The following is a 22,036-nucleotide window of genomic DNA, read 5'->3' as shown; positions in this document are numbered from 1 at the left end:
TGAAATCAGAACTGTCTATAACCACACGAGAAGGTACTTTAAATCTCTATTGATTGGAGAAATGCAAGTTGAAACATTTCTGAAGTACTCCCTCGTATCTATTAGATAGGCTAATAGGACAGAAAAAGAATGGCAAATGTTGAAGGCTATATGGGAAAAATGAGACATTAATGGGGTATATAGAACTGTGTATTTTCTTTGACCTAAGGAGGAGAACCCTATATGTATGGTAGCAGGGAGTTGGAAAATTGGAGAGATGTCTTTCAATTGGGAAATGGCCAAATAAACTGTGCTTTGTGAGTGTGATGGAATGATATTGTACTGTAAGAAATGATGAGCATGGTGCTCTCAGAAAAATCTGGAAAGACTTCCATGAGCTGGCACAAAGTGAAATTATATTGTGTATGTAGTACCAGAAATATTGTAAGATTATCAACTGTGAGTGACTTAGCTATTCTGAGCAATACAAAGATCCAACACAACTCTGAAGGACTTATGATGAAAAACGCTATACATCCTCAAAAAACATCTGAATGCAAATTGAAGCATAATTTTTTAAACTTATTTTTTCTTGAGGTTTTTTTTTGTTTTGTTTTGGTCTATCTTTTCTTTCACAGCATGACTAATATGGAAATAGGTTTTACGTGACTACACATGTATGACCTATTTTGAATTTCTTGATTTCTCAATGAGGAAGGGAGACAATTTGGAATTCATAAGTTTAAAAATGAATGTTAAAATTGTTTTTACATGTAACTGGGGGAAAATATGATACTGAGAATTCAATAAGATAAAAAAAAATAATAAAAGCCTGCTATAGGTGGGGGAAAAAAAAGAAGGGAATGGGAGGCAAGGGCAATATATTTCAAGTAGAAATCATCCAGTAGTATATGGTTTCACATGGAAATTAAAATACCAGGTGAGTCAAATGCTTCCCTTTAAAACCTTTTTTTGGTTGAATAATCAAAAGGTAATGTGAAAGTCTAGGCCACCTACTTAGAAGGTTTTTGTCGGGAGAATTCTATTTACATTTTAAGATAGCGCTTTTTATCTAGAAATGTCAGAAACCCAGCAGTTGAAGCTGCTTCCAAAACCCACCCTCTTTTCACTCTTGTTTATTTCCTGAAATAAAGTTAGTTCTGAAAGCGCTCTCTTTATCCAAGTCATTTTAAACAGGACTCTCCTCTTCTTATACGTACGAGTGTTTAGCGTCTGTGCAGAAAGATGAATTACCTTGGCTCTTGTATTGGGGTGAAGACAACCGGGCATAATTTAGCCTGATTTTCTGGGGCTATAAATATAATTTTTGTCCAGGTACATCTGTGTTCTCCCAAAGTGAAATGTAAGTCCCTCACGATGCATGGTATCATTGGGAAGAGGAGGGGAGAAGATGTAGTGGAGACTGATGTTTTATAAACCAAATCGATTGTTTCGCTGCTAAATGAATGATGAGCCAGTTTGGGGAACAGGTTTGGGTCACCGTGATGACGGGGCTAGAGCCGGCTGGCCCTTAGGCTGAGGGAGCCATTTCTGCAAAAGGATGCAACAGGATTTGGGGGGAGGGGAGAAAGAAGGGAAAGCAGTGGAAAAGGGGGGTAAGGGGGAAGAAAGCCATTTATTTCAGCTGGCTTTGTCTGGGATCTGGGCAGGGTCCAGAGCCGGAGATTTCAAACACGAGGCAAAAGCGCAACATGCTTCTTTACCCTAATTAGAAGGGGGGAACGGGTGAGTCATGTTACACTAGCTAGTATCTTCCTTCCCTCTCTATAACGGCTAAATTGTAGCTTTAAAAGGAAGTGACATGGGGTGGGGAGAGACGTCAGCTGAGGACCACTTTTTTTTCCTAAGGGTCCACCCCATGGGTGGAGTCTAGCTTTCTTCCCAGTGTTGGCTGACTTAGAGCTCATGTAAACTAGTGGCAATTTCTGATCCCTCACTCAGGCTTTCACCCTTTCAGTTTCTGATTCCCAAGTCCTCATGTCAAGGTCTTCCAGACACGAGGTATGTGCTTTTCATGCTATTTCCAGAAAACTTTGCATTTGTGGGAGATACCGTTTGCTTTTTTTCCTCCCTTTTGTTATTTCCTCCCCCTTGGCTTGATTCCTCCTGAAAAGCTCTGAATGGATTGTGGTAAAGAGCAGAGCCCAGAAGAGAATCAGAGGACAGGAGTAGGAGACTGTGAGGACGCTTTTGATAACGTGGGTTGCTTTCCTCCGGAGCCACCGGGAGGTTTACCGGTCCAAAACCAGAATTTGTATCTCAAGGATCGGGTGGGGTTCTTTCTGGGTGCTGTGGGATTTTTTTTGGAGGGGGGATGGTCATGGTTGCTCTTTTTTTCTTTTTCCTGGGTTTAAAACCCCCTTTCCCTGCAACAGATGAAACTGACGAGAATGTTCCTATTACATGTTGGTTTCTTTTGTGTCATGCAACATGTTCTTCATCTGTGGTGTTCCTATGGTAACCACAAAAATACTATACAAAATGGGCCCTGGCATCAATCGGTGCGTATGTGTTTCTTTTGCAGTTTGTTGTTTTGTCGGTGTATGTATGGGTGTGTGTTACGTTTCAATTCGTGAGAGATCTTCCAGGGCTCTTGCTGCTACCTACCCCTCCTCACTTTTGATTTTGGTTTTTCCCAGTCACAATGGGGCTGGGGGAGGGAGGGTTGTCAAGGAAACAGGCATTTATGATTTACCTTTTTATTTACTTAAAAAGAATTCTGTAGCCACTGTTCGTAGCCCCACTAGTTTTTAAAAATAAAAATTGTACATTTATGCAAGCATCTTTAATTCCTTTTGAGAGACTTTGATGTTTCTTGAGATTTCCTATAAATGCCATAGTTTGAAGCAAGGGGAAAGAACATTATTGATAAGAGGTGAGCTGCTTGTTGTGAAGTTTCTAAGGTGATCCATATGATAATTTTCTACTTAAAAATGTGGACACTACCAACTCAAACATCTACCTGGCCTGAGACTCCAGTAGCTAAAACTTCTAACTTAAAAGATGAGGCATTTTCTTCATCTCAACTTATCACAACACTCAAGTTCAACAAGTGTGAGGGGATAACATAATAGCATGCATTAAGTGACTGTCCTACACTGATCACAACTTTCCTGGTTTTTACATCTGTATTGTTGAATGTTCAGTGCATTTAATATAACATAAAGGTCACTAACACAAGGCTGATGGATTCTGTCTCCCCAAACTGGAACATGATTAAGTCTAGTGAGCCAACACCCAACTGATTAAGTTTTTTTTTTTTTTTCTTGTGAATTCAAAGGGATAAAAGTATTGGATAAAAGGTTCTGAGGGACTTAATAAATCTAAAATTACTCTAATGGCTTTTCTTACTATTCCTTTCATAGATAACCAATGATATTTTCCCATGATGTGAATGAAAGCAAACTTTAATCTCTCAAGATTAATGAACAAAGCTAAATATACTCATCTGAATTGACCCATCCATCAAAAGGGGTTATTCTTAGCATTATTACCTTCTCTTACACATAGAATCCAAACTGCCTGTGAGGGATGATAATGTTGCATATTATAGTTTGGAGGGAGGAAAGAAAAGTTCTAGCAAGAAGGGAGGTAGCTGTAAATTCTTTTGGACCAATTCCTACTTGATTTTAAACTAACACTACTGTTTCTTAACCCAGAGAATATACTTTTAAGATAACTTCCATTTGATTTTGTGTACTTGTTTGACTTTCATAGACCAGGGATTTGGGAGACCTGTCTTCTCCACTTTTGTTTCTGCCTTTTGGTAATATTTTTAAAGGTCATTTATTTAGGCCTTCTTTGATTTTTCCCATTTGTGAAGCAAAGGATAAGATTTCATTGCCAATAAGATGTATTGAGGTGTGGCAGCAGGAAGGTGAGGTGGTTTTATTTTTAAAGGTTATGGTCTTTGAGATCCTTATCTAACTGCTGTTATCTGCATTTTTTTCAGTTGTGCTTTGTCACTGAGCCAAAGTCTTTAGTATCTAGAACATTAAATATTTAAAATTGTAAATTGTACAACTGAAATTCTAACTAGCACTAAATGATAATAAAGATGCAAAGCTTATTTGAAGATTATGTAAATTTTGGAATATGTGACATTAATTACAGGATGACATTTATCATGGAATAGTACAGGTTACTACATGTGAAGAAATAATTGCAATGCAGATGTTCAATATTAGCAAGGAATCCTGGAAAGCAATATGACTGAGATACTATACCTAAAGTCAATAATAGGCTCTATGCAAGAATGTAAATCTCCTATGAAGCTCTTCCAAGAAAAAGACTAATAGTATTTTCAAATTAAATCACAAACACATTGCCTTTCTACTGGCTGTGATGTGACCACTCCTGGAACACAGTTTTCAATCTTTGGTTCTTAAGCACCATAAACACCCACTGGACAGAGTTCAAGGAAGAGGAGGAGCCAAAGTGATTAAAGGGATGAAAGCATTGCCAAAAATCACTATGTTCTACTTGGATACTGGATTAAAGTTAAAGTTTTCCTTGGTAATCCTGATGGGAAGTTCCCAGGAAGCCTCATCAAAATGGCACTGATGCATAACTGAGGCAAAGGGCTGAATCCAGTGGGCTCCCTAATTTTGAGAATAAACATTTATTCAGAATGTACTTTTTGCAGAACAGTCCTAAAAGTGCTAAGTTGTGAAGAGATGAGCTTAAAATATTATCATCATGGGTATAAATACAGATGCAGATAAATACAACTGTACCAACAGGCCCAGAATTAAGAAGGAAATAAGAAAAGTGAAAATGGATAATGGAAAATTATAATGAATACTTGAGGCTCTTAGGTGCTAGAAGATAAAGGGACAGAATCTGCAGGATTTAGTTGAGCATTGATGAGGTATATTAAGATTTTCAAGAGAACAGAGATAGACTGGATGTGATTCTAATTCTAGCTTTATCCAGATACACATAATGATTTCACAGGATATTATGGGTTGCAAACTGCTTGAGTGCAGGGCCTTTCTCTTGCCTTCCTTTGTATCAGTAATACTTAGCATAGGGCCTGGCAACACTAATCACTTAATAAATGTTAATTAATTACTTGATTGGGTAATTTACATTTTTAAGATCCTTTCCTCACTGAAACAATCTAGCATGAGCACATTCTGTGGAGTTAAAGTACCCATGTTCAAATCCACTTGTGATGCTTGTTGCCTGTGTGCACTTGTACAAGTCAATCATTCTCTAAGAAACAATTTTTTCCTTACCTGTAAAGTGAGGGTATTGGATTAGATGGACCCTGAGGTGCCTTCCAACTCTAAATCTGTAATCCTACAGTCCTAGAACATTCAGTAATCCATAGGTAATTTTAAAAGCATTATTTTACTAAGGGAAGATCAATAGGACAATGGATAGAGTGATAAACTTGCAGTTATGAAGACTTGAGTTCATATGAGCCTCAAAACACTTAGCTATGTGACCCTGAGCAAGTCACTTTACCCTTTTTGTTTCAGTTTCCTCATCTCTAAAATGAGCTAGAGAAAGAAATGGCAAACTCCTCCAGTATTTTTGCCAAGGAAATCCCAAATGGGATCATAAAGAGTCAAACATGACTGAACAACAAAATTTTACCAATATAGAAAACAGGCTCAAGGAAGCTTGAAAGATATATCCAGGGTCACATAGCTAGCTGATAAGCCCAGACGTGAATTCTAATTCTTTTCTATCTGATTACAAGATCAAACTTTGATGTATTTTTGGTGCCACAACATGGATACTGGATATCTTTACTGCATTTCTTGGTGGTATGAAGTTTCTGTTAGAGTATAGTTGCTTCTGACCTTGGCTTTTACATCCTCAAAGAACTGATATCACTTGGGCCATCATGTCATACAAGGTCACGATCTAGTGATCTTTGAACCTATTTTTTTTTTTTTTTAATCAGCGATACCAACTTTAGGATAAAAAATTTAGCAATAACTTCCATCCACGTGGGAATGGGACAGAGACAGATGTTGCCTGCCCAAAGATATTGACATATTAGACTTTTTATACTTTAATACAATGAGCTAATCATTAGGATAGTTTGCTTTTAAAACAATTCTACAAGTCCTTTGCATTTATATTACCTACCTTTCTCTGTATATTCTTGTATTCCTTCTCCCAGAGTTATCACTTATAATAAAGAATAAAAAAGAGATGGAAAAAAAAAAGTTCTGGAAAACTATTACCTGAGGAAGTCTGAAATTATTAGCATCATTTCATATCCATTATTCTATATCCTCTCCAAAACAGGTGAGGCTGAACAAGGGAGGGAAGGCACCTTTTTATGTCTATCCTTTCTTTAGGACTAAGCTTGATTATAATTTCTAACTGGCACAAATAGAAGTAAGGAAAGGAAAACTATTCAAAGGTTACATAAACCTAGAAATATTTGACATTAATAACAATGGCATTTATCTTGGAAAAGTGCAGGTTAATACATCATTTTGGCCATTGATGTTGTTGTAATCACTATACGTGATGTTTTTCTAGTTCTGCCTTGATTCATTTCACTCTGATTCTATTTTTTTTTTTTTTTTTTTGAGCTGGAGGTTAAGTGAAAGTCAGAAGAGATTATAGAAATTGGCTGTGAGAAGACTTGTCTTTTCCAATACTAGTAATTCCCCTTTAACCCTTTCCTTCTCTCCCTCTTAGCTTTTAAGATTTTCTTTAATTTTCAAAGAAAGACTGAATATTGTGACTTCTGAAAAAGGTAGTTGTGCCTCTGAGTCAAACCTTGGAGTGTGTGGGGAAGCCAGACATTCATCCATCCACTGATGAGCATGTTTATTTTCATTCTCTTGTCCCAGAAGTGGAATGTTTTAGTGAGGGAAGTGAAGGGAAAGTTTTAGGCCACAGAATGGATCTGTGATATGAATATTTCAAAAGCATTATAATATATGCATTAAATTACCCCCTCACATTCTGAGTTTGACAAAGAATAGAATTTGTCAACGTAGGCAATACTCACACCAACCACTATATGTTCTGTTGGGATTTTCAAGACTGAAATGATTGAAGCCCAAGGCCAATATCTATCTTACCTTTGTTGATTTTAATAACCCGTCTTTCCACAGAGTGCAAAGGCAGATTACCATCGGAAATACTGTGAAAATGCTGAGGCTGAATATATCTGGCTTTAGCCAAATTTTAAGATAAAGATGAGAAGAACACATTGATCTTATATAAAGTAGCTGGTTTCTTTCCAAATACCATCTGCTCCCTTATGTACTTTTCAACTCTCTGTGGACAAAAGTTAGCTCAGGTTGATGGAATTCCTGAAATTATCTCCTTTCAACAGTGAATCTTCTCAGGATTTTGTGTCAAGCAAACATAAAGTCAATTCTCAAAAAATAAGGAATTTTTTATCTGGTCTGTACTTTTCAGAATACTTTTCCTTCTTCCACAGTTTTTTCTTTTTGCTCATTAGTAAAAAAAAAAAAAAGCTAGAATTGTAAGAAGACAAAATTGAAATTACTTATTTTGATTATTAGCTCTGGAGAAATTTGCTGATGTGTTTGTGTGTGTAGATATATGTATATTCTTATGTTATTTGTATGTTATATGTAGATGTTGATGCCTGGTAAATGGAAAACTGGTAATTATTCCCTTTAGGGGAGAAGAGAAGAAAAGTAATTCAAGAACAGACAGATTTCTGTCCTTATTTTGGAAATGGGGAAGCAATGAATTGGAGACACACCTGAAGAAGGTGGCTAGAAGAGACCTGAAAATGGTGAAAAAAAACCTAGAGAAAGACTAAAAATCTCAAGCCTAGAGAAAAGTTGAAGAAATTCTGAGTTGGAGAAACAAGAGCAGTCAGCTCCCTCTGCTTCCTGGAGAAGCAGTTCTGGTTTAGATCTTTTTTAAAAAATCATTCTTATTTTATTTTTAATTTATGAAATAAAAAGCATTTCCATAACAGTAGAATTTTTAAAATAGATGATTGTACATGAAAATGCAAATCTGTTATGTACAGCTAACTGAACATTAAGGTTGTATTTGGGTAATTGGTGGCATTTTCAATTATGTTTAGTTCTCTAGTACCTTGTACATATAGAAACTTAATAAATAAACAAATGAATAGGCAGAAAGGATCTTTTTTTCCTTCAAGTATCTGTGACTGAATAAGAAATCTTTGCTGGCCTTTGGAAGGGGAAGCAAGGTAGGAATAATGATAATAACAAGCATATCATTTAAGTAGCATTTTGAGGTTTGTAAGACACTTTACATGCATATGCATTATTTAATTTGGATCTCATAATCCTGTGGGGTTTGGAGCATTGGTATCATTCTCCTGTTTTGCAAAAACGGAGTATTGAGAGAAGTTACCTATGATTAGATTAGTGTCTGGCAGGAAACTAGAGTCTTCTGCCTCTTAATTCAGAGCAATTATCATAGTGCCACGCTGCCTCACTGAGAACTAAGGAAAAGGGCCAGACTTTTAAGTATAGTAGGCTGGATTCTGTTTCTGTATGAGGTACTTATATCTTGCCAACAGGTATATAATGTTTGAGATTCCTCATGATGCTGTGAAGTCACTTTAGTTTTTTAATTGGCTGACTGAGTGTGTGATAGCTGGGGTGACTTGTGGCTTACAACTCTGGGGGCTTCCTATTGCTTTTAGAAAAAAATATAAACTATTTTTCTTTAGCTTTTAAACTCTACTCTACCTGGCTCCAACCTGTTCTTCCTAGCCTCATTTGATATTTCTTGCTCTTCTGCACTCACTCTGCTCTCTGCCCAAATTGGCCTTTTCTCTGGCCCTCACTGATTTTACCCTGGTCTTGTCCTAGCCCATGGAATGCATTCTTTTCTTCCTTCAAAGATGCAACTCCCACACAGACATCATCTTCATGAAACCTTTCTGAATCCCCGCTGATGTTAATATCTTCCCAAACCACTTAGTCATTAATTCTCTCTCTCTCTTTCCCCTCTTTCTCAACTTCTTCCCTCTTCTCTCTCCTTTCTTCCTTTCCTGCCCCCCATTCTTGCCCTTCTATTCTTCCCTTCTTTTTTCTTTCTCCCCTTCCTTCTCTTCCTCTCCCCCTCTCTTTCCACTCCTTTTCTTTCTCCTCTCCCATTTCTCTTCTCTCTTCCCACCTCCTTCCCTTCTTCCTCTCTCTCATCCCTTTTCCTAACTATTTCTCTTCTTTTCTCCTCTCCTTCTTCTGGTCTCACTCCATTCCTCTCTATTTTTATCTCTCTCTCTCTCAATTGTTCTCTATTCCCCCCATTTTAGTTCCCTTCACTCCCTTTCTTTCCTTTCTTCCTCTCCATCTCCCCATTTGTCCTTGTCCTCTCTTTTTTTCCCTCCATCTCTCCCTCCCTTTCTGTTGCTGTCCCCCTTTCTCGCTATCCTCTCCTCTTTCTCTCTTTCCTGTTATTTTCATCTCCTTCCCTCTTTTTATATGCTACTACTCACACACATATATGTACTAGTATATTATAATGCATTACCTGTATACCATATGTATTGTTATATGAGAGTGCGAGGAGTATTTCATTCTTTGTACTTGTATCACCAAGCACCCAATAAGAACACACCCTTTAAACATAGTAGATATTTAATAAATGCTTGATTAATTTTTTTATTAAAGTTTTTTATTTTTCAAAACATATACATGGATAATTCTTTGACATTAACCCTTGTAAAACCTTGTGTTCCAATTTCCTCCCCTTCCCTAGATGGGAAGTAGTCCAGTATGTTAAACATGGTAGAAATATATGTTAAATCCAATATATGCATATATATTTATAAAATTATCTTCCTGCACAAGAAAAATCAAATCAAGCCAGAAAAAAATGAGAAAGAAAATAAAACATAAGCAAATAACAACAAAATGAATGAAAATGCTATGTTGTGAACCACATGCATTTCCCACAGCCCTCTCTCTGGATATAGATGGCTCTCGTCATCACAAGATCATTGGAACTAGTCTGAATCACCTCATTGTTGAAGAGAGCCACATCCATCCTATTATTTTATTGCTGTATATAATGATCTGGTTCTGCTCATTTCACTTAGCATCTGTTCATGTAAGTTGATTGAGTAATTTTTTTGAGAAGTGTTGAAGAATGTGCAAGCAGGAGTTGCCTTGCCAAAGTCAAAGCTTGAAGAATAAAAACCTTTTTAAAAATATCCTCACAGGTAGCAAGAGCAAGTAGCAAAGTAAGTCACACTGAAAATAAGATATTTTCTCTTTGGAGGAGCTGCTTATATTTCATCTTCATTTTGTAGATGGTTTTTGTGAATTCCTGTGGTCAAAAAAAAAAAATAATGAATAGCCTCTGCCTTTTGACCTGTCTGGTTGTGAGTTTTTAATTTGCAAAGTTGAGCCTCAAACTGTGGACAATTTGTCACTGAACTTGTACCTGAAGCTTTTCCAAATAAGTGGGACTTTATCTGATTTGACTCTGCTAACAGGCATAGACTTTGAGAACCAGAACCCTGCTGGGCTCATCTGCGCCTTGATTGGGTATATGAGTAGGCTCATAAGTAGAAGAAATGTGCCTTTGAGCTTCTCACAGGAAGCCATATGTCTTTGCACAGTTAAGCTTATTGTCCCACAGGTTGCTTTTTAATTGTTTATTAGTTGCATCAGATGACTTCCGTCAGAAACAATAACTGAGTGATAAATACCTGTTTCCATTTATCCCAATCACTAAAATGTAGTGACTGTTTGCAAAAATATACAAAATAATTTCTTATTTGTGTTAATATGGAATTGATTTTGTTATTATTAAATGAATAAATACTTTAAAATTTTATCAGTTTTAATTTATAATAAGAAAAATGTTGGTAGATATAAAACCCACATTAGCAAAAGCTCTTTAGGGTCCTCAATAGTTTTTAAGAGCATAAAAATGTCCTGAGATCAAAATATTTGAGAATAGCTGGGCTAGAGTATTATCAACCTTCTCTGCTTACCCACACTATTCTATCTATTGATACAAATACAGATCAACAATCTACATTCTACAAATAATCCCCACTAAAGGTCACATTTCTCCTTAATTTGTTAGCCTCTGTATCCAACAATTAAATAGTCCTATACTGTTTACCTCAATTCCCCTACAGTTCTATCCCTATAAGGTTGTATTCTAACAAAGTCTAGGAATAATGTGTGGAAATTGCAAAGAAGAAGAAGTATGAGTTGGAGGGAAGAAGGAAAAAAACTTGCTAATAAATAGGGCTTTTCCACAATGGACAGGACTGTCTTAAACCTCATAAGACTAGATGACTACTTATCACCGAGAATTCTTGCTTAGGCATGGGTAATATTACAGAGACTAAAGTTCTTTTTCACTCTTGAGTTTCTGTGATTGTATCATTTCTCAATCTCCACCAATTTTTTTCTCAATAAGAAATTTTTTCTATCTACAGCATCAAAGTAATTACAGTTCTCATACACTGAAGATAAACAATATATTTGATGTTATTTTGAAGTATTGGAGGGCTAAACCCATAAAATATTTTGAACTGTTTAAGGGTTAAAACAAATTTCAAATTATGAGCACTGTGAGAAGTTTTGTTTTTGTTAATGCCTGCCAGTCAGGGCATGATCAGAATTAGTAGTTAGCAAAGAAAGGTACTTAAAAATTCTCAAAGCTCTTCCCTACCTTACAATTATAGGTTTCCCAGAAAAGTAGATGAATTTCCTTTTTTATTTAGGGGTGGACTAGATAGCTTTTAGAGAACCCTTTTAGTCCTGTGACTTTATGAATAAACCATTTGAAAATATTGATGGTAAACTTTACTTTGAGGGAGAACTCTTATGTTTGGCTAAAAAACTCTCGGTAATAAGAGGTTGGTTTTATGGTTCTTTCTTCTTTCCTCAAAATATACTCTTCTCCAAATCACTGCAGTACTTTTTTGTATGATAAGAAAATATAATATTAGTATCAAGTAGACCTACTTTGGGGAGTTTTTTTGTTATGTTTGGTAATCCCATACCTTGATCCCAAGTAGTACCATTGATAATTTATTAAATATCTAGTATTCAAGTTTTGATTTCAAGCTTTTCTCCTTCCCATGAATGCATTGGAACCAACCTAATTTCCCTATCTTTCTCTTCTTTGGCCACTGATTTCTCAGCTCTGCCTGATTTCTTCCTCTGCTCTAGTAAATACATCTGTCATCAGATCTTGTCTCCCAGTAGTTCTTATTAAACCACCAGGTTCTCTACACCCTCTTAAACTCTTTTGCTTTGGGTCTTCACTTGAAAATAGTACAAAGTAGAAAACTTATGTTGTGGCTCTTATGGAATTTTTGCAATAGCTAATGCTTCACTTAGAAAACTTCCTAAGGAGATTGTCCCACTAGAACATAAAAAGGCCCATACCCCTAATAAGGTGAATAACAGGTTACCCTAAGTCTTCTGAGGATGGTTGCTCAGCTTGAAAAGAATAATAGGGAAAGGAAGGAGAAAAAAGAACCTATGAAACTGAATCACCACTCCTAATAAAACCTCTCAGTAATATCTTGATGGAAAACCAAAGGACTGATTTAAGACTTCTAGACTGAGAGTAAAGAGTTTGAATTCCAGGTTGCGTAGTTACTAGCTTTGTAACTTTGGGCTGAGATTTCATATTTTTCAGCCTCAGTTTCCTCTTTTGTAAAATGAAGTTGTTAATAGCACCTATCTTACAGGGTTGTTATGAGGATTATATGAGATAGCATATATTGGTTTGAAAACTTTTTTAAGTATTATATAAATATTATTATCATTATTATACTATTTATCAGTTTATATTCTGAATTCCTCATAATATTCCATTATATTTTACTTATCTAGTGCCCACAGACTTTGTTTCCATTTCCTTTCTATTGTTGAGTGAAATAAAGCTGCTCTTAAAGAGTCTCCTAAGTTGTAGCAAGAAAAGTTATAAAGCATCCATGGAGAGAGGAGCCCCAGTTAAAGTTACCAACCATTAACCAAGCTAATGTGCAAACAAGGAAGGAAACTTTCTTCCCCAAATTTTCCACACTTAAATAAATGTTGGTTTCCCATGTCATCTTCAGGAATTGCAAAAATTACAGTGTTGATCTAAATTATACCTTCTTTCCCATTTTGGCTTTTCTTGTATTTGGTATTTCTGTTGGATTATACTAACCTCCATGGCATTCTGTTGCTGATTTTTTTTGATCTCTGTGATAAGCTATTTCTTCATTTCACTATCTGTCCCAGTTTTGATGAAATACTCAAGATAAATGCATGTACACACACATGCAAAATTACACATATTTCCCCTTGACCCTCCTTTCTGTTCCTTCTCTACCATCACCAACAGCAGAGCTGAAGAGAACCTTACTTTTTTTTAATGACTATATATGCACAGCAATAAAGTTGAGTGTTTCTGAGCATTCTATGCCTGGAAATGTCTCTTTTTTGGTAGAGATAGAACCAAATTTTGAAATACTGCAGGCTTTGATGTGAATGTAAACTGTTAGTAAAACTGGTCTTGTTAGGTGGCCTGCTACTTACCTAAGTTGTGTGGCCACCAAAAATAAGTTAGCACCACTCTCCAGGATCTCCACATGTTTGCTTCTATAGTTATATTTGTACTGTTTTCCTAGTTGTCTAGTAAGTATCAGGCAGTTTTTACTTTAAATTTCAATTTTTTGGATTAAAAGTTTATTTTTGTGGAGAAGCTGTGGAGGGCTTTTTTGGTGACAGTTTCAAGGTACAGAAGGAAGACTGCATGTTACAATGGAAGAAGCCTGGATCTAGAGTTACAAGATCTGGATTCTATCCTTAGGGCTGCCATTTTTTCCTTGGGTAGCATGGAGCAAATCACTAAATCTCTTTGGGATTAAGTTCTATATCTATAAATGTTTTCTTTCTTCCCTCCCTTCCTCCTTTCTTCCCTCTCTTCCTTTTTTCTCTTTCTCTCTTCCTTCTTTCTCTTTCTCTCTTCATCCCCCCACCTTCTTCTTTCCCTCCCTCCCTTCCTTGCCTCTCTTTCCCTTCCTTCCTTCCTTCCTTTTCTCTGAGGAAGTAGATTTCCTTCCAGAAGGAATATATTTATAGATAAAGAACTTGGGAAGTTTCTCAAAGTTTACATTCGGAACTAACATTTGATTATTTTTGAGCATTTCCTTCCTCAGTTTTTCATCTTGTTGGATTCCAGTATAAAACAGGAAAAAAATTTTGGTGGGGGAAGCCTTCAGAAATAAGTGGACCAATTGCACTAATGACATATTTTTATAGTTCATTACACTGTCATCATTTTCTAATTTAATCTTAATACTGAGGTAAGATAGATCAGATTTATCCTCCCCTCTCCTCCCAAAAAAGGAGAGAAGTGACTTAATTTTATGATTCCTGTGAGGTCTCCTTGGCAAAGATACTGGAATGGTTTTCTATTTTCTTTACCTCATTTTACAGATGGAAAAGCTGAGTTAGAGTTAAGGTTCATACAACTAGTGTTTGAGGTTGGGTTTGAACTCAATTCTTCCTGACTCCCAAACTGGTATTCTGTGTACTATGGCACTACCTAGCTGCCTTTATCTGAGGTCCCACTAATAGAAACTGAAGTATCTGAGGCTCAGATCCAGATCTTCTGACATCAACAGCACCATTCTCTTGGATATATGAGCCTGTTTTAACATTTGTAATTTCAATTGCTCTCAACATGCTTTCAGAGCTTTGACTTGAATTTCACCAGCATAGATGATGAGAAATTACCATCTGAGTTAAGGGGTTTCTTAATTTTCTACTATTAAAACAATGTAATGATGTAATTTCCCTAAAATTTACTATGAATATATTTTGTCTGATTTCAACTGGACCTACATTGTAAAAAGACAATTATCATATCCCTCCCTAATTTACTCACGATCCTACTTTCCTCAAAAGTTATTTCTAAAACTCTCATCTTCCTTCAAATCTCTCGTGCATCCCCTTTTCTGACCTTTTCTGCTAAGGACCTTACTTCATTCTAAGAAAGAAAGAAAGAAAGAAAGAAAGAGAGAAAGAGAGAAAGAAAGAAAGAAAGAAAGAGAAAGAGAGAAAGAAAGAAAGAAGAAAGAGAAAAAAGAAAGAAAAAGAGAAAGAGAGAAAGAGAAAGAAAGAGAAAGAGAGAAAGAAAGAAAGAGAAAGAGAGAAAGAAAGAAAGAGAAAGAGAAAAGAAAGAAAGAGAAAGAGAGAAAGAAAGAAAGAGAAAGAGAGAAAAAGAAAGAAAGAAAGAGAAAGAGAGAAAGAAAGAAAGAGAAAGAGAGAAAGAAAGAAAGAAAAGAGAGAAAGAAAGAAAGAAAGAAAGAGAGAAAAGAAAGAAAGAGAAGAGAGAAAGAAAGAAAGAGAAAGAGAGAAAGAAAGAAAGAAAGAGAAAGAGAGAAAGAAAGAAAGAAAGAAAAGAGAGAAAGAAAGAAAGAAAGAGAAAGAGAGAAAGAAAGAAAGAAAGAGAGAAAGAAGAAAGAGAAAGAAGAAAGAAAGAAGAGAAAGAAAGAAAGAGAAAGAGAGAAAGAAAGAAAGAGAAAGAGAGAAAGAAAGAAAGAAAGAGAAAGAGAGAAAGAAAGAAAGAGAAAGAGAGAAAGAAAGAAAGAGAAAGAGAGAAAGAAAGAAAGAGAAAGAGAGAAAGAAAGAGAGAAAGAGAGAAGAAAGAAAGAGAAAGAGAGAAAGAAAGAAAGAGAAAGAGAGAAAGAAAGAAAGAGAAAGAGAGAAAGAAAGAAGAAAGAGAAAGAGAGAAAGAGAGAAAGAAAGAAGAGAAGAGAGAAAGAAAGAAAGAGAAAGAGAGAAAGAAAGAAAGAAGAGAAAGAGAGAAAGAAAGAAAGAGAAAGAGAGAAAGAGAAAGAAGAAAGAGAGAAAGAAAGAAAGAAGAGAAAGAGAGAAAGAAAGAAGAAAGAAGAGAAAGAGAGAAAGAAAGAAAGAAAGAGAAGAGAGAAGAAAGAAAGAGAGAAAGAGAGAAGAAAGAAGAAAGAGAGAAAGAAAGAAAGAAAGAAAGAGAAAGAGAAAGAGAGAAAGAAAGAAAGAAAGAGAAAGAGAGAAGAAAGAAAGAAAGAGAAGAGAGAAAGAAAGAAAGAGAAGAGAGAAGAAAGAAAGAAAGAAAGAAAGAAGAAAGAGAGAAAGAAAGAAAGAGAAGAAAGAGAAAGAAAGAAAGAGAAAGAGAGAAAGAAAGAAAGAAAGAGAAAGAGAGAAAGAAAGAAAGAAAGAGAAAGAGAGAAAGAAGAAAGAAAGAAGAAAGAAAAAGAGAAAGAAAGAAAGAAAGAGAAAGAGAGAAAGAAAGAAAGAGAAAGAAGAAGAAAGAAAGAGAAAGAGAGAAAAAGAAAGAAAGAGAAGAGAGAAAGAGAAAGAGAGAAAGAAAGAAAGAAAGAGAGAAAGAAAGAAAGAGAGAGAAAGAAGAGAGAAAGAGAGAAAGAAAGAAAGAAAGAGAAAGAAAGAGAAAGAGAGAAAGAAAGAAAGAGAAAGAAAGAGAAAGAAAGAAAGAAAGATTCACTGAGATTATTCACTGAGAATTCTCTTATTTCTGCTCTTTATCATCTCATATCACAAACATTTTCTGTCACTATCTCCTTCACTTTGGTTTCTCATAAAATGGTAACCTTTCTCACTGAGGTCATTTTATCTACATGTACCCTCAATACCATTCCTTCTTGTCTTCTTCAACAGATTGTCCAAACTCTCATCTCTACTCACACTCTATTCTATAGTCTCTCCTTATCTACTGACATGTTCTCTGCCCCTACCAATATGTTGTCTCTCCTATTCATTCTTTTTTAACAAACCCCTCACTTGAGTCTACCTTTTCTGGTAGCTGCTGTTCCTTATCTCTTCTCCCATGTTTGGCTAAACTCCCTGAGAAAGATATCTATCTGTTCTTAGGGCCTCCACTTCTCTCCTCAAATTCTGTTCTAGACTTTCAACAATCAGGCATCCAACTTCATCATTCAACTCTTAGTATCTTTTCCAAAGTTACTAAAGATCTCTTAGTCCTCTTTCTTCCCTGCAGCATTCAACATTCATCCTTTCATCCTGGATATGCTTAACCCTTTCCGGGTTTTTACCTATCTGACTCCATCTCCTTTATTGGAGATATCTTAAATAATCTAATCCAAACCATCTATTTTTTCAGATGAAGAAACTAAGACCCAAAGGTGTGAAGTGCCTGGCAAAAGTAGGTGATGTCAAGGGAAAAAAAATGACACTGTGCTTTTAATAGAAGATCAGAAGAAACAATTTTATTAATTTATCATTATTCTAAATCCATGCATTTTTTTATCTTGAGGAAATATCAACATTAGTATAGTCTCTCTTGCCTTCAGACATCTCTCTATAGCAATAGTGAACAAGGAAAATGTAATATTAAAAATGTAGGGTGTGGGTTAATATTCTACTTCAACAAACAGAATAGTCAACTAATAACTACTCACCTTCTTCTTAGGCCACTCCCCTCAATTGTTTTTCTAGAGTTATCAAAAGGTCCTCTGCCCTCTGATTCATATGTTGATCCTTTCCAAATATAGAAGAGACCATTGCCCCTAAGTGAATCTTAGTTTAAGAAGTAGGAAAGACAAAGTCTCTTTGCTCAGTGTTTGGTTTGCACCCTTAAAACATCTCCCCAGTAAAGACCTTTTGTTCTTTTGTACTATTTTGAAAAATGAAAAACATAAAAAAGTAGATTTTTAAGTTAGAGAAATATTTATTTGTTAACACTTCTAGAGAAATTGAAAAAGTTTTATAGTACTCAACAAATGCTTGTTGAATTGAACTGAGATTATTTGCCCAAGATCACAGACATAAAAATTAAATGATCCTTTAATAAACTCTAAGTCTCTCATTCTAAAACCCTTTTTCTTGTTGCTACACGGTGGTGAATGGCTATGGCACATACTGTGCTCTCAGATAGCAACAGGGTAGAGTTATGTTATAGATAGTCCTGATCTTGTCATGAATACATGGATTCAAATCCAACCTCAGATAATTAGTAGCTTTGTGACTTTTTGATGTTCCTGACAGTTCTATAATATTCTAAGTGGCAGGAAAAAGTACTCCTCTGTATTGATGAGGGGTTTATTCAGTAGAGTCCTCTGAACCAATGAAATCCCAGGTCCTGTCCCAAATGGTGCACATAATTTGGTTGCTTGGAATTCATGAATGGGCTTAAATAAAATCTGATATACTGAAGAGTAATATTCAGGACCCTGTAGAAGGAATCTCCTGGAAGGAAAACCATGTATACAGACCTCTGATAAAACTTTTATGGAAAAAAATAATCATGAGAAGAAAATGGTCAGTTATAGTTGTCATGGTAATAATATTGTTTAGAGCCTGAAAGATGGACATTGTGATGAGGATTTTTCCTTTACCCAATTCCCATTCTGTGGGAGCAAGTAAGGGGAAGACTTTAGTGTCCTGTTCAGAAGAGAGCATCAATCTTTCCAACACTAATCATCCAAATGGTAGAATATAGAGAACAATAAAATATAGCAACAAGAATATGATTCAGGCCAGATTATTCCTTTGTTCATCAGAAATGCTCCTATTAGGTAGCTATTATACATTGGGTAAAATCCCAGCTCAGTCATAGGAACTGCAAATCCATTGATTTAAACAGCTAGACTGGATCTCAGGAAAGTTGAAAGAAAATATTAAAACTTTTTTCCCCCTATTTGCAGGAGAAACAGCAGTCATTCATTAATCAGGAGCCTATAGATAGTTGCTGACAAAAGAAAAAAATTATTCACTTTCCAAATAACTTCTCTTTTCTTTCTTGTAATTATAATGGAAGTATTTAAGGCAATTTCTTCACATGACAATTTGGTACAATACAAAGGACAGTGGTTTTTGATTCAGAGGGCCTGTGTTCAAATTCTCCTTGCTTCTGGTACAACTTTTTGTCTTAAGGCAAGTCACTTAAATTCCCCCAGTTTCATCATCTGTAAATATATGAGGAGATTGGACTCTATGATCTCTACCTGGAGTGGTTACACTCCATGGGAGAGATACTAAAAATTACAGATCTACTCAGTAGCTAGATATTGAGGTATTTTTTTCAAGAAACACTTAGACCCTTTAGTATCATTTTGTGGCTAAGCCACCATCTTTATCCCAGTCTCACCAGCAATTCCTAATACTGGAGCATTAGAAGGTAACTGGATGAGAGAAAAATCCATGGCTATCATAACCTAAGGCATGTAAATGACTGAGGGTGGGTACTGAAAGTGTGTATTTTGAATTAGTGATGTCACCCCTTTATAAAAAAGTACTTAATGTTACATAGTACTTAGACAAATTCTGGAGATTAGATATTATTGATGCTTATGGTGATTCATTCCCTAGGTCTGCTTTATTTAGACATTGTGTTTTTCTTTCTGCTGCTGAATTCTCAAATCTGAAGATTGCCCTTTTTAGAGGAGTTGGGCTTAGTTTTGGAATTTATAGGAGCATTGAAAGTATAACATCTAGCCTAAAGTGTTTTTGTTTTTTTTTAATGAAAGAAGGAAATCTAAAAGTAATTATTGGAGATGACTCAATTTTAGAAGAATTTACATTCTATTTGCCTCCTAATAGATAATAAAGATCATAATGGCTGACTCACTTTACTTCTTCTTTAGCTAGGAAAATAATCTTCAAATTGGGGTAGTATATGAGCCACACTCAGGGACAGGCTGCTTCTTCTTCTTTAGGGTTCTAAGATATCCTGAGTACTGTAGGGGGTGTTTCTACTATTGTTATTGACTCAAGTCCCCACTCTGTCCCTTTAATTTGTTGAGACCAATCACTAGAAGCCCTAATTGTCAAACGGCTTTTCCATAGGTTATATATTTTGGACATATAGCAAGAACAAATGTACAAACATTTTCCCCAGAATCTCCTCTACCACTGATCTCTGGAGAAGTAAGTTTGGAACTTATCTCATTTTCTACACAATGGTCCCACCAAATTCACCAGTTGCATTATGACTGCCAGATAAATCCTTCTGGTAGGCTAATTCCCAAGGATCACTTTCCTTGATGCCCAGGGCTTTGATATTCCTTCCCTTTCCCTAATCCCTTACTTTCTTACCTCTCACCTCAAGAAACCCAAGAGGTCTATTTTTTACCTTTTTTGGTTTCCATAAATTTTAGCCCAGTACTTCCTAAAAAAGTGGTATTTAATGCACATTTTCCTTTTGACTTGATTTTCTCAGACCTTGCTTAGTCTTTGCTTTTACATACATCATATATTTATCATGTAAAATTCGCAGAGAGAGTAAACTTTGAAGGCAAAGAATATCATGTTGATCTTTATATCTTCTGAGCACTTAGCATACTATGCTTCCTAAATGTTTGTTGAATCATATTATCTTTGTTCAAAGAGACTGAAACAAGCTTTTGAATTCAAGAAATGTAACATTCTTCATTTCTCGAGATTCCCTATCCTTCCCATGATAGAAATGCTTGTTTGAGTATTTTGGAGGATCTGTTAATTCCTTAAGTCAGGAATATTTTAGGACATGTCTTTATTTTGTAAAATTTTCTACTTTTTGAAGATTAAAATGGTTATTAGATTGTGCTTTGTTGGTCCTTTGATTGTTAAAATTTTAGGCATTAGGCACCTAGAGCAAACTCAGCACCTCTGTGTTTTCAGGAACTGTATTTTCTTTCTTTCTTTCTTTTTTTTTTTTTTAATTTTATTTTATTTAATAATAACTTTGTATTGACAGAATCCATGCCAGGATAATTTTTACACGACATTATCCCTTGCAATCACTTATGTTTCGTTTTTTCCCCTCCCTCCCTCCTCCCCCCCCCAAGATGGCAAGCAGTCCTATATATGTTAAATATGTTGCAGTATATCCTAGATACAATACATATTTGCAGAACCGAACAGTTCTCCCGCTGCACAGGGAGAATTGGATTCAGAAGGTAAAAATAACTCGGGAAGAAAATCAAAAATGCAAATAGTTTACATTCATTTCCCAATATTCCTTCTTTGGGTGTAGCTGTTTCTGTCCATCATTTCTCCAATGAAACTCAGTTAAGTCTCTTTGTCAGAGAAATCCACTTCCATCAGAATACATCCTCATACAATATCGTTGTCGAAGTGTATAATGATCTCCTGGTTCTGCTCATCTCACTTAGCATCAGTCCATGTAGGTCTCTCCAAGCCTCTCTGTATTCATTCAGGAACTGTATTTTCAATGTGTCTACCTTGTTTAAACTTCCCTACTATGCTTATTTCTTATGTGGATTTTCTCTAGCCCCATTTTTCCTTTCTCTTTCTTGTCCATCTTGCTCTTGTAGTTGCATTAAAAAACTAGCCAAGTTGGATCTACAAAGGAGTTGAGAAAATGATGCCTTCTTCCCCTCTGTGGAAGTGTGAGAGATTGTGGATGTGGAATATTGCATCTATTGTTAGACTAAATTGATTTGGTTTTGTTAATTCCTTTTCCTTTTATTCACTATTATTATAAGGGATAAATCTGATTTGGAAATCAGAGAGGGATGTATTTTAAATGAAGATATCTAAAAAGATATCAATAAAAATAAAGTTTTAAAAAGAATTGAAGCATTCTCTCTTAGTGGTTGTAATAATTCAACAGTTTTTTTTTTTCTTCAGTCACTAAATATTGAGTACCTATTTTTGTACTTACACATAGTTTTCATGGGAATTTGAACTCTTTCTCATCTCCTTTCCTTAATATTAAATATCTGATGAAGAAAAAAAGAATATTTATAACACATGTCTGAAAGTTTATAGTAAACATCTTTTCTCCATGACCATCCAAGGCAAGGTGTGAAGACAGAGAATAAATATAGTTTTTCCTCCACTCCCCCACTTCCATTTGAAATATCTTTAATGTCTTGTTGCACAGATTTGTGTTTTTTCTCACTTTCAGTTTTACTGATATTTTGTTTTTATATTATATGCATTTACAAATTTTTCACAATTCATGAAAAGTCTTAACAGTCATGTAGAGAAGCAAAATTAATAATACAGTGATTTCATCTGAAAATACATTTTACATTTGTTTCTACTTCCTACCTCTATTTTTAAAAAAAAAAATGAACAAAAAGCTATTTTCTTTCCACTTGCCACCT

General features: G+C 35.4%; 1 protein-coding gene across 1 annotated transcript in view; it reads left to right on the top strand.

The window, feature by feature from the left end:
* The first annotated feature begins 1,887 nt into the window (after positions 1-1,887).
* Positions 1,888-22,036, top strand: part of AGPAT4 (1-acylglycerol-3-phosphate O-acyltransferase 4) — a 170,646-nt gene continuing 150,497 nt past the window's right edge. Inside the window, exon 1 of the mRNA XM_051998071.1 lies at positions 1,888-2,001. The gene's annotated coding sequence lies outside the window, so the exon portion shown is untranslated. The remainder of the gene's footprint in view (positions 2,002-22,036) is intronic.

Source organism: Antechinus flavipes, chromosome 4 (assembly GCF_016432865.1).
Source record: "Antechinus flavipes isolate AdamAnt ecotype Samford, QLD, Australia chromosome 4, AdamAnt_v2, whole genome shotgun sequence".
Classification (NCBI taxonomy): Eukaryota; Metazoa; Chordata; class Mammalia; order Dasyuromorphia; family Dasyuridae; genus Antechinus; species Antechinus flavipes.
Note: the sequence above shows the minus strand (reverse complement) of the source record. Positions and strands in the feature narration are given on the sequence as shown.